This window comes from Rhinopithecus roxellana, chromosome 16, assembly GCF_007565055.1.
Source record: "Rhinopithecus roxellana isolate Shanxi Qingling chromosome 16, ASM756505v1, whole genome shotgun sequence".
In the NCBI taxonomy this organism is placed as follows: domain Eukaryota; kingdom Metazoa; phylum Chordata; class Mammalia; order Primates; family Cercopithecidae; genus Rhinopithecus; species Rhinopithecus roxellana.
In genome coordinates this window covers 108,941,780-108,954,665 of record NC_044564.1, presented here as the reverse complement: position 1 = coordinate 108,954,665, position 12,886 = coordinate 108,941,780, and the positions used below count along the sequence as shown (strand labels likewise).

At 40.9% G+C, this 12,886-nt stretch overlaps 1 protein-coding gene across 2 annotated transcripts in view; it reads left to right on the top strand.

Annotated features, from left to right (window-relative positions):
* The window catches only part of LOC104670791 (myb/SANT-like DNA-binding domain-containing protein 3), a 148,854-nt gene that overhangs the window by 104,717 nt on the left and 31,251 nt on the right, over positions 1–12,886 (top strand). The window lies entirely within an intron of this gene.

Here is a 12,886-nt window from a genome sequence, read left to right as displayed (position 1 = left end):
TGATCAAGGCATTTCCTGGTCGGGCTGCAAAACCCACTGTAAACAATGCCACTTGTTAAACAAGTGATTACTTGTTTCTTATTGGACTGGTATGGTATTTTGCTATGTTGCTGACATTCTCTTCCATTAACCACTATTTCTATTTTATTGCCATCCCAGTTTTGTCCACTTTTATCCTTTAGGTCGCGGTGGGCAAAATTTTTTTGTAAAGGGCTAGGTGGTAAATGTGTCAGGCTTAGCAGGCCACATGTGGTCTTCACCATACCTAACCTTTTAAAAATGTGAAAACCATTTTTAGCTTCTGAGTATGCAAAAACAGGCATTGGTCTGGATTGACCCACTGCTGTAATTGCCAGGATTGATCCCTACTTTACACCATCCATATGTATATATAAAATATATGGTAAAATGACAGCAAATAGTGCCTTTATTTCAGGTTGAGCTGTACTTTTTCCCCACTTGTTGTTTCTTAATTCCTTTTATTTTTCATTACTTCTTCATTTTCTTCACCTTTGTGTTTTCCACCTGTGTTCTCCATGAATCAAGAAATCTGTTTTGCTTAGTGAAGACTTTGTCTTTATCCCTTTCCTTAGTTACTTAATTCATATCATTTAAAAGTATTTCCCATTCCTTGGGGCATATTGAAAGGAAAGAAGCACTTCCCTTTTTTGGATCATCCCTTTTGTTACCTTTCTCTCATTTTCCTTTACTAATAGGAATTTACCAGAAAAATCTAACGGGGCTGAGTGTGGTGGCTCATGCCTGTACTCCCAGCACTTTGGGAGGCCGAGGTGGGGGAGTTCGAGACCAGCCTGGCCAACATGGCAAAGCCCTGCCTCTACCAAAAATACAAAAATTAGCCAGGCATGATGGCATGCGCCTGTAATCTTAGCTACTCGGGAGGCTGAGGCAGGCTTGGACCTGGGAGGCGGAGGTTGCAGTGAGCTGAGATTGTGCCACTGCACTCCAGCCTGAACAACCGAGTGAGACCGTGTCTCAAAAAAACAAAACTAAACTAAACTAACAAGAAAAAAGAAAATCTGTTAACTTTACCAGATTGCTCTTTGAAATTAATTTTCTCTGTTCCTTTGCCTGATTTGAACCCCTCTATTCTGCTACTCTTTTTCACGTTATTTCACTGCAGCTTACCTGTAGCCATGAGAATAGTCATTCTCAAATATTGTTTTTATTATATTACTCCTTTAAAGACAAGTATATATTTAGATTTGATGTTTAATATAGTAATTTGGAATTCGGAGAGTATTTTAAAAACCTTGTTTTACTTTGATATATTAAAAAACAGTATCTTCTGTGGAAATGAGCATGGGCTCTCTCAAATGTAGCAATGTGTATATAGATCAGGCTATATTTATTAGTGCTAGAAGTGTGTCATTTATTTCAAAAGTAAAACTAATGGTGTGTGTATATCAAGACCCTATTGAGAGAATCTGAAATACTGTTCTTTAGTAGAAAAAAATAGATCGAAAGCCCATTTCTAGGGATAATATCTTGGAAGTTTTGATGCAGATCCTGCATCATATTGTAAGGCTCAAAAAAATTGTTAAATGAAAATGGTTATTGTATGATTTTTTTCCCCTTTATGCTGAGCCTTGAGGACGAGGAACTGGGAACAAAAAAAAAAAAAATGAGGGGAAATGTGGCCTTTCCTTGGAAAGTTGAGCAGGGAGGTTCACAATTAATTCAATACCTCAAGTTTTGTTTAAGTAATGGGAAAAGTCTTTGTACATTTGTTTAATATAAAAAGCATTGTCACTAACTTTGGTAATGGGCAAGCGATGATCTTTGAGCCTCTGACCTTTTAGGATTACATTTCTTTTGAGTCTTCTGTTTTATTAACTTTATTTCTGAGCGCATGCTGAGATTGTTAGTAAGAGCATGCTAAAGCTAACCTCTTTTTCTTTATTGGTAGTGTGATAAGATTGTGGTACCAGGGCTGAGCCTTAATTGTAATGTATATGAATCTAAGCAGGATAATCATCAATCTGGCTTGGTATACATGACATAGGAAGTCAGGTCAGATGATAGCTGCAATTCTAGGTGGTTAACAACTTCCTTAAAAGGTGTTCAGTAATGGATTAATTTTTCTAGAAATATTAAGGTAGGTTTCTTAGAATATGACACATGGCTGTGTTTATTGTGTTCTAGTCAGTGCGTTTATTGATGGCTTGTCAACATTATGAATATGTCAGTCTAGAAGAGATGTTAGATGATAGAATTAGAGTCCAAAAGATTTCGGCATACTGAGATAATCTAAAATTTGATAGAGATAAATGTGAAGTCCTAACCCTGGGTTCTAGACAATAGTGGTGACATGTTTTGCAGGCCATGCCTACAGAGTTGAATATATTTAAGAAGTTGAGTATGTGTCTAAAATTTGATGTGGTTATCAGAAAAGTTAATCCTATCCTGCCTGCATTATGCAAGCAGAGTGTCCAGAACAGTTAAGGTAATAGCTTCTCTGTACTGTAGTCCTTGTTTTGCTTTTGGCCTCATATTATGAGATACTGAATTTGGAGGGTGATCAGGATGATATAACAAATGAGGAATCATTGAATAAACTTCAGGTGAAAACTTGTATTCAATATAATGATAATCTTTGAATATTTAAATGATATTTTGGGCTTATTACATGTAGATTCAGAGGCCAGAGTTAGAGTCAATGGGTGGAAATTAATTAGGATGCATGTTTGGCGCTCAGCCCAGGTAATAACTACTCACCCATGAGATGTACTGCCTTGGTGAGACAGTAAGCCTTCTATCGCTACAAATGCTCTGGCAGGGGCAATGTAACAATAAGGTCACAAATACTGCTGAGAGAAGCCCTGCACTGAGTGGAAGATCGGAATAGATGGCTTTCTAAAGTCCTTTTCAGCATGGCATTTTTTCAGTATTTGTTTAGATACAGAGATATTATGACTAAATGTTTGTACACATGTTTTCACCCATGCATAGTAGCTTGTTATTCTCTGCAGTTGTCTGTGACCCTTCCTTATCCAAAACTTTCACCTGAACTCACCTTCTGGGATTGGCTAACTTTATTTTCTTTGGTTCTTTCACCTCTTGTTTTCCAGAAATTAAAATTTTGGTACAATGCATATTGTTTGACTGTAGTGAATATTCTTATGAATTTAAAAGTTTTTTCTGTTGCCTTAATTTTTAAATTATAAAATATATATTCAAAAGTGTATGAAAACTAAAATGTACACATTTGATTTAATGTGCAAAATTGGAATGAGCTTTTGTGAATCTACCAAGGCAAGAAACATAATTTTTATTTATTTATTTTTTGAGACGGAGTCTCACTCTGTTGCCAGGCTGGAGTGCAGTGGCATAGTCTCAGCTCACTGCAACCTCTGCCTCCTGGGTTCAAGTGATTCTCCTGCCTCAGCCTTCCGAGTAGCTGGGACTACAGGTGCCCGCCACCACGCCCAGCTAATTTTGTTTTTGTATTTTTAGTAGAGATGGAGTTTGACCATGTTGGCCAGGATGGTCTCCATCTCTTGACCTCGTGATCCACCCGCCTCGGCCTCCCAAAATGTTGGGATTACAGGCATGAGCCACCGCACCTGGCCAGAAACAGAATTTTAGCAGTACCATCATCTGCCAATATTTGGGGGGAACTTGTTCTGATACTCCCCTCAGATACCAAAATCTCAGAATGCTCAAAGTCCTGCAGTCGGCCCTGAGATTATGGAAGGCAGACTGTACTTCAGGGACCCCTATGTCCCTCTCTAGTTGCATCTTTCTGTCACCCACATGGTATACTGCATCTTGCAGAAATTATTCCCTTCCTTTCTTTATAGCTTATCACATATGATAGGTCTCTTAATAATCTGTAATCTGGCTTTTCATTGCTTTTGTATTTTGTATAAATGGAATCATGCTATATGCATTCTTCTTGATTTTCTTGTGCACAGCATTATATTTTTGAGATTCATTTATGTTGATGCACATAGCTGTAGTTAATTCAGTTTTACTGCTTGTTGAATTTGATTTTTGCCTGTACCACATTCTTTTGCAGTCCATTTTACTGTTGGACTTTTGGATTATTCCAGTCTTTTGTTCTCATGAATAATACTGCTGTGAACATTCTTACACATTTTCTGGTATACACGTGCAGGAGATTTTCTTATTTTTTCTTTTTCTTTTTTTTTAGACAGAGTCTTGCTCTGTCGCCCAGGCTGGAGTGCAGTGGCTCAATCTTGCTTCATCGCAATCTCCGCCTCCCCGGTTTAGGTGATTTTCATGCCTCACAGCCTCCTGGGTAACTGGGATTACAGGTGCCCACCACCATGCCCCGCTAATTTTTGTATTTTTAGTAGAGATGGGGTTTTGCCATGTTGGCCAGGCTGGTCTTGAACTTCTGACCCCAAGAGATCTGCCTGCCTCATCCTCCCAAAGTGCTGGGATTATAGACGTGAACCATTGCGCCTGGCCTGTGTGTAGGACATTTTCAAGGGCCTTGCCTTGTAGTGAAGTTACTGGGCATGTGCAAGTCTAGTTTTTCGTCAGAATGCCTGTTTTCCAAAGTTGCTGTCCCAGTAAGCTTTCCTACTGTGTCCAGAATTGGTGGGTTCTTGGTCTCGCTGACTTCAAGAATGAAGCCATGGACCCTCATGGTGAGTGTTAGTTCTTAAAGATGGCGTGTCTGGAGTTTGTTCCTTCAGATGTTCAGATGTGTCTGGAGTTTCTTCCTTCTGGTGGGTTCATAGTCTCGCTGACTTGCGGAATGAAGCTGCAGACCTTTGCGGTGAGCGTTACAGCTCTTAAAGGTGATGCATCTGGAGTTGTTCGTTCCTTCTGGTGGGTTTGTGGTCTTGCTGGCTTCAGGAGTGAAGCTGCAGACCTTCGCGCTGAGTGTTACAGCTCATAAAGGCTGCGCAGACCCAAAGAGTGAGTAGCAGCAAAATTTATTGCGAAGAGTGAAAGAACAAAGCTTCTACAGTGTGGAAGGGAACCCAAGCGGGTTGCCACTGCTGACTTGGGCAGCCTGCTTTTGTTCCCTTATCTGACCCCACCCACATCCTGCTGATTGGTCCATTTTACAGAGTGCTGATTGGTCCATTTTACAGAGCGCTGATTGGTCCATTTTGACAGAGTGCTGATTGGTGCGTTTATAAACCTTTAGCTAGACACACTGGTGTGTTTGCAAACCTCTAGCTAGACACAGAGTGCTGATTGGTGTATTTACAATCCTTTAGCTGGACAGAAATGTTCTCCAAGTCCACTCCCCAATTAACTAGACACAGAGCACTGATTGGTGCATTTACAGTCCTTTAGCTAGACACAAAAGTTCTCCAAGTCCCCACCAGATTAGCTAGACACAGAGTGCTGATTGGTGTGTTTACAAACCTCTAGCTAGACACAGAGTGCTGATTGGTGCTTTTACAATCCTTTAGCTAGACAGAAAAGTTCTCCAAGCCCCTACCTGACCCAGAAGCCCAGCCAGCTTCACCTCTCAATGGCACTTGCCCCTTTGCAGCACCTAGCCTGGGCACTCCGGCAGCCCAGAGAGAACTTGTCCCCCGATTGAACCCAGCAGGTGCTGGTCGTTGCGCCCAGTGTGGGGCCTGCCGAGTGCGGGCCTGCGGAGCCTGGGCCCACCTGGAACCTGTGCTGGCCTGTGAGCCCCTGGTGCAGCCCTGGCTCCTCCCCGCGCCTCCTCCTCCACACGTCTCAGTGAGCAGAGGGAGCCGGCTCCTGCCTCGGCCAGCCCCAGAGAGGGGCCCCCACATCGCAGCACGGGCTGAAGATCTCCTCAAGCCGGCCAGAGTGGACGCTGAGGCCAAGGAGGCCCAGGAGGCGCCGAGAGCAAGCGAGGGCTGCTAGCACATTGTCACCTCTCACTACCAGCAGAAGATGAGAATTCCCTTAGCTCCTCATTCTTGCCAATACTTGGGTTTTGTTCTTGTTTTCGATTTTTGCCAATTTCGTGAGTGTGGATGGTATCTCATTGTGATTTTAATTTTAATTTTTCTGATTCTTAATGAGGTTGAATATTTTTCACATATGTTCTTATATGTTTCCTCTTTTATTTCTATTTATTTCTTTGCTCCCCTTTCTCATTGATCACATATAATATTTAAAAAATTGATTTGTATTTACGTATTCTGGATAATATTTGTTGATTATGTGGCCTATAATTATCTTTTTGTTTGTAGCTTGTCTTATTCTCCTTATGGGGCACTGTTTATTTCAAATTCCTCAGTCTTATGTTTGATCTCCTAAATCTTTATAGTTTTTGACTTTCACATTTAGGTCTTCATCATGAATTAAGGAAATCATCAAACAGAAAAGGAGAAGAATGATGGACCCCTCCCCATTTATTCATCTTCAAAAGTCTAATTCTGTTACATCTTTTCTTCCATCCTTACCTTTTTTGGGAATAATTTAAAGCAAATTCCAGCATCAAGTCACCTTACCTGTGAAGATTTCAGTTTTGCTGATATTTTATCTGCTTGGTATATGAGTTGCTGAGAGAGGTGTGTTAAAACCTATCATGGTGGATTTGGCAATTTCTTTTCTCCTTTTCTCTTCTTCCTTCCTTCCTTCCTTCCTTCCTTCCTTCCTTTCTTTCTTTTTTTCTTTTCTTTCTCTCTTTCTTTCTTTCTCTTTTCTCTCTTTCTCTCTCTTTCTCTCTTTCTTTCTCTCTTTCTCTCTTTCTTTCTTGAGATAGAATCTTGCACTGTTGCCCAGGCTGGAGTGCAGTGGTGCTATTTTGGATCACTGCAACCTCCTCCTCCCAAGTTCGAGCAATTCTCCTGCCTCAGCCTCGCAAGTAACTGGTATTATAGGTGCCCACCACCACACCCAGCTAATTTTTTGTATTTTTAGTAGAGACGGGGTTTCACTGTGTTGGCCAGGCAGGTCTCAAACTCCTCACCTCATGATCTGCCCACCCTCAGCCTCCCGAGGTGCTGGGATTACAGGTGTGAGCTACCACGCCTGGCTGGATTTGGCAATTTCTTATTATGGTTATATCAGTTTTCACTTTTTACATTTTGAGACTTAAAATGTTTAGAATTGTATTATCCTGCTGAATAAAATTTTTTATTGTTATGAAGGGATTTTCTTTAATTCCTGTAATTCTTTTTGACCTAAAGTCTTTTATATCCGATATTAAATATAACCATACGAGGTTTCTTCTATACCAAGGGTGATGTATCTCTTTCACTCTCCTAGTATTTTCAACTTTTGTTATCATTTTAACATGTATCTTACAAGCAACATATAGCTGGCTTTTGTATTTTTACCCAGCCAACTACTTTTGTTATTTATTTGGAAAATGTAATCAACTTAAATATATTGTAAATACTGATATATTTTAATTTTTTTCTTATTTTATACTTTTGTCTTGCTTTTTCTTTTTCTTTTCCCTTTCTTGCCTTCTTTTGGATTTTTTTTCTCTAGTAGTTTTGAAGTTATGGATTTTCCTTCTTGTAATGGTAACCTCAGCAATTTTAACATGCATATTCAGCTTATCACAATCTAAATTTGCTTAATGTTACTGTTCTCCTTAAACACTTGAATTTCAGTTTCTCCAAACTTGTGTGCTATTGTTATCATCATGTATTTTAATTTCCAGCTAAAAAAATTTAACCACACAGAGCTCTGTTGTTCTTATATTACCCATGTGTTTAGACCTTTGTTCTTCATTTATATTTGCATCTCAGACTTTCCTTAAAGGATCATTTTTCTATTGCTTTTAGAATTTCCTTTACTGACAGTCAGCAGGTGACAAATTTTGTAAGTTTGTACTCCTTCCAAGTTCTTTTTATTTTATTATTTTTTATTCTCAAAAGATTTGTCTTAAATAGAATTCTATTCTACCTTAGCACATAGCAGGTACTATTTCACTTTTAGCTATAAACAGTTTGGCTTCAGTATTGCTTTTGAAAAGTCAGTTTTCCCTCTTATTCTTACTTCACTAAAGGTACTCTTTCTCTTCTTTCTGGCTGCTTTTATAATTTTTTTTTCTCATTATAAAATTCCACTATGATATTTCAGTATGTGGATCCATTTTTAGTAATCCTGTTTGGGATTCATTGGGCTTCTTGGATATTTAGATGAGTATCTTTTTTAGTTTTAAAAAGTTTGAAGAGAAGTTGCTGAGAATATTTTCCTGCCTCATTTTCTTAACTCCTGGAATGCTAATCAGATTCTTGTTACATCTTCTGACTCTTCCATGTCTATCTCTCGCTCTCTTTTTTTTTTTTTTGCCCAGGCTGGAGTGCGGTGGCACGATCATGGCTCAGCGCAACCTCTGCCTCCTGGGTTCAAGGGATTCTTCTGCCTCAGCCTCCTGAGTAGCCTCAGCCATGCGCTACCATGCCTGGGTAATTTTGTATTTTTAGTAGAGACGAGGTGTCTCCATGTTGGTCAGGCTGGTCACAAACTCCTGACCTCAGGTGATTCGCCCACCTTGGCCTCCCAGTATGCTGGGATTACAGGGGTGAGCCACTGCACCCAGCCCATGGCTCTTTTTTAAATATGCACCATGTCTTTGACTCTCTGCTGTGGTCTGGTTAATTTCCTCTGACCTGTCTTCTAATTCACTTATTCTTTAGTTTCTCTAATCTGCTGTTAAATCTGCCCATTGCCTTTCTTATATCTAGTAATATGTTGTCTATTTCTGAAAGTTCTGTTTAGTTCTTTTAAAAATCAACTTCTTTTCATGTTGTTTTATCTCTTTGTTGTGGGTATGTGACTGAATGTGTCTCTGTGGGCTGAGCTGTGTATTTTTCTCAGAATTGTATCTGTGGAAAATCATTTAGGTCTAGAGTGAAATTGAGTTTCTCCAGAGAAGATTGCAATTGCTTCTGTCATTTGCCTACAGCAGGGGTGTCCAATCATTTGACTTCCCTGGGACACATTGGAAGAAGAATAATTGTCTTGGGCTGCACATTAAAATAAACTAACAATAGCTGATGAGTTACACACACACACACACACACACACACACACACACACACCCCTCATAATGTTTTAAGAAAGTTAATGAATTTGTGTTGGGCTGCATTCAAAGCCTTCCTGGGCTGTGGGTTGGACAAGTTTGGCCTAGAGCCTCTTCTAGTCCTTGACCCCTTAAAATTAATTCTGGGTTTGAGATTTTTCAAAACAACCAAGTAGTATTTTAAGTTGTAATTATCTGTGTGAGGGCTGGCTTATGGCTTTGAATTCTCAGGTAAGCTGGTTTTCTTTTCGTTTTTCAAAGTTATGGGTCAGTGCAACCTTTTTAATTTTTTAAATAGTCCCTTTGGAATATGACAGCTCATTTCCAGTTTACCTTCATGCTGAGGGATATACACACACACACACATGTGTATTTAAAGATCTAACTTTTTTAGGATCTCCAGACTCCCTGCTTTAGGTGGGTCAGTGTTCTTTGTCTCCGGTTCCCAGGGGCCATCTTAGGTGGATCAGTGTTCTTTGTCTCCTGTTCCCAGAGGCCTTGTATTAGTCTGTTTTCACGCTGCTGATAAAGACACTGGGCAGTTTGCAAAAGAAAGGGTTTAATTGGCTGGGGAGGCCTCACAATCGTGGCGTGGCGGAAGGCAAAGAGGACCAAGTCACATCTTACATGGATGGTGGCAGGCAAAGAGAGAGCTCGTGCGGAGGAACTCCTATTTTTTAAACCATCAGATCTTGTGAGACTCATTCACTGTCATGAGAACAGTGCAGGAAAGACCCACCCCCATAATTCAGTCACCTCCTACCTGGTTCTTCCCATGACACGTGGGAATTGTGGGAGTTTATAGTTTAAGATGAGATTTGGGTGGGGACACAGCAAACCATATCATTCCCCTGCTTGCCCCTCCCAAATCTCATGTCCTCACATTTCAAAACCAATCATGCCTTCCCACCAGTCACCCAAAGTCTTATCTCATTTCAGCATTAACTCAAAAGTCCACAGTCCAGCATCTCATCTGAGACAAGGCAAGCCCTTTCTGCCTATAAGCCTGTAAAATCAAAAGCAAGTTAGTTACTTCCCAGATACCAAGGGGGTACAGGCATTGGGTAAATACAGCCATTCCAAATGGGAGAATTTGGCCAAAACAAAGGGGCTATAGGCCCCATGCAGGGCAGTCAAATCTTAAAGCTCTAAAATGATCTCCTTTGACTTCACATCTTGTATCTGGGTTATGCTGATGCAAAAGGTGGGTTCCCATGGTCTTGGGCAGCTCCACCTCTGTGGCTTTGCAGGGTACAGGTGGCTCTACAGGGTACAGCCTCTGTCTTGGCTACTTTCATGGGCTGGCCTTGAGTATCTGTGGCTTTTCCAGATGCACAGTGCAAGCTGTCAGTGGATCTGTCATTCTGGGATCTGGATGACGGTGGCCCTCTCCTCATAGCTTCACTAGGTGATGCCCCAGTAGAGACTCTGTATGGGGACTCTGACCCCACATTTCCCTTCCACGCTTCCCTAGCAGAGATTCTCCATAAGGGCCCCGCCCCTGCAGCAAATTTCTACCTGGGCATCCAGGCATTTCCATACATCCTCTGAAATCTAGGTGGAGGTTCCCAAACCCCAGTTCTTGACTTCTCTGTACCTGCAGGCTCAACACCATGTGGAAGCTGCCAAGGCTTGGGGCTTGCACCCTCTGAAGCCACAGCCCCAGCTCTACATTGGCCCCTTTCAGCCACAGCTGGAGCAGCTGAGATGCAGGGCACCAAGTCCCTAGGCTGCACAGAGCATGGGGACCCTGGGCCCTACCCAGGAAACCATGTTTTCCTCCTATAATAGGAGGGGCTGCCATGAAGACCTCTGACATGCCATGGAGACATTTTCCCCATTGTTTTGGGGATTAACATTTGACTGCTTGTAACTTACGCAAATTTCTGCAGCTAGCTTGAATTTCTTCTCAAAAAAATGGGATTTTCTTTTCTATCACATGGTCAGACTGCAAATTTTCTGAACTTTTAAGCTTTGCTTCCCTTGTAAAACTGAATGCCTTTAATAGCACCCAAGTCACCTCTTGAATGCTTTGCTGCTTAGATATTTCTTCCGCCAGATACCCTAAATAATCTCTCTCAATTTCAGAGTTCTACAGATCTCTAGGGCAGGGGCACCAATCTCTTTGCTAAAACATAACAAGAGTCACTTTGCTCCAGTTCCCAACAAGTTCCTCATTTCCATCTGTGATCACCTCAGCCTGGAGTTTATTGTTTGTGCCACTGTCAGCATTTTGTTCAAAGCCATTCAACCAGTCTGTGGGAAGTTCCAAACTTTCCCACATTTTCCTGTCTTCTTCTGAGCCCTCCAAACTGTTCCAACTCCTGCCCGTTATCCAGTTCCAAAGTCACTTCCACATTTTCAGGTATCTTTTTGGCAGCACCCCACTCTACTGTTACCAGTTTATTGTATTAATCTGTTTTCACGCTGCTGATAAAGATATACCCGAGACTGGGGAAAAGAAAGAGGTTTAACTGGACTTACAGTTCCACATGGCTGGGGAGGCCTCACAATCATGGCAGAAGGCAAGGAGGAGCAAGTCACATCTTACGTGGATGGCAGCCGGAAAAAAGAGTGCTTGTGCAGAGAAACTCCCAATTTTAAAACCATCAGATCTCGTGACACTCATTCACTACTATCACGAGAACAGCACAGGAAAGACCTGCCCCCATAATTCAGTCACCCCCCACCAGGTTTCTCCCACAATGCATGGATATTGTGGGAGTTACTATTCAAGATGAAATTTGGATAAGGACACAGCCGAACCACATCAGGCCTGCAAAGCCAAAAAATTGGTAATTGAATTTACCCAGTTTGGCAAATGCCTTCAAAGTGAAAATCAGCTTTAGAGAGCTCAGTTGACCCTTCTCTGTTCCTGTGTTCCTATAACTTCTGTCCTAAGTATTTCTGACTTTCTTACCAACTTGTGAATGTATTTAAGAGAATGTTTTAAAATGTTTGCCCAGTATTTTCTGTTGTTTTTATCAGGAAGGTTAGTAAAGGTTCCTAGTCCTCTGTGTTGCTGTAAACAGGAGAATCTCTATATTTTTACTTTTGTTTCTCTATTCCCAACTAGATGGTATCATTCTTGAGGGGAGTGATCTTGCTTTGGACTTCTTTCGCCTTCTCCGTAGTACAACACTCAGTGTTCAGTGGACATTCAGTTACATAGGTAGACACGTAGCTAGAAAACACTTTTGAGGGTTTCCATTTTACATATTTCATATCTATTATATTTTTTAACCTTCCCAGTTATTTGGTAAGGTAGGTTATTTATTTATTTAAGACAGGGTCTCACTCTGTCCCCCAGGCTGGAGTACAGTGGTGAAATTATGGATCACTGCAGCGTCAACCTCCTAGGCTTAAGTGATGTTCCTGCCTCAGCCTCCCAAGTAGCGGAGACCACAGGTACACACCACTGTGCCTGGCTAAGTTTTTTATATTTTGGTCTCAAACTCCTGGGCTCAAGTGATTCTCCTGCCTTGGCCTCCCGAAGTGTTGGGATTACAGGCATGAGCCATCATGCCTGGCCATTATTACTACCTCCATTTTACTGATCAGTAAACTAAGACTTAGAGGAAGAATTTGGACACAAATCTGGTGATAAGTAGGGGTAGAATTTAGATTTGTGACTATTGATTCATAATTCTGTGTCCTTTCCACCATGCCATTTTGCTTTTTAGTTAATGTCATTGATATTTGACATCTCCTGATTACTTTAGCTAGATATGAAAATTCTAGAGAAACCACTGGATTCATAATATCTTGATGAAATTATCTCTAAATCCTCACCTAAAATTTTTTTAAGATATTTGTTTAAGCTTTTATCAGTAACTTAAAACAATATATTGACTTCTGTTACAGAAAGCAGAAGAATTGGTCTTTTTTGTTGTTGCTGCGTTGTGAAATATT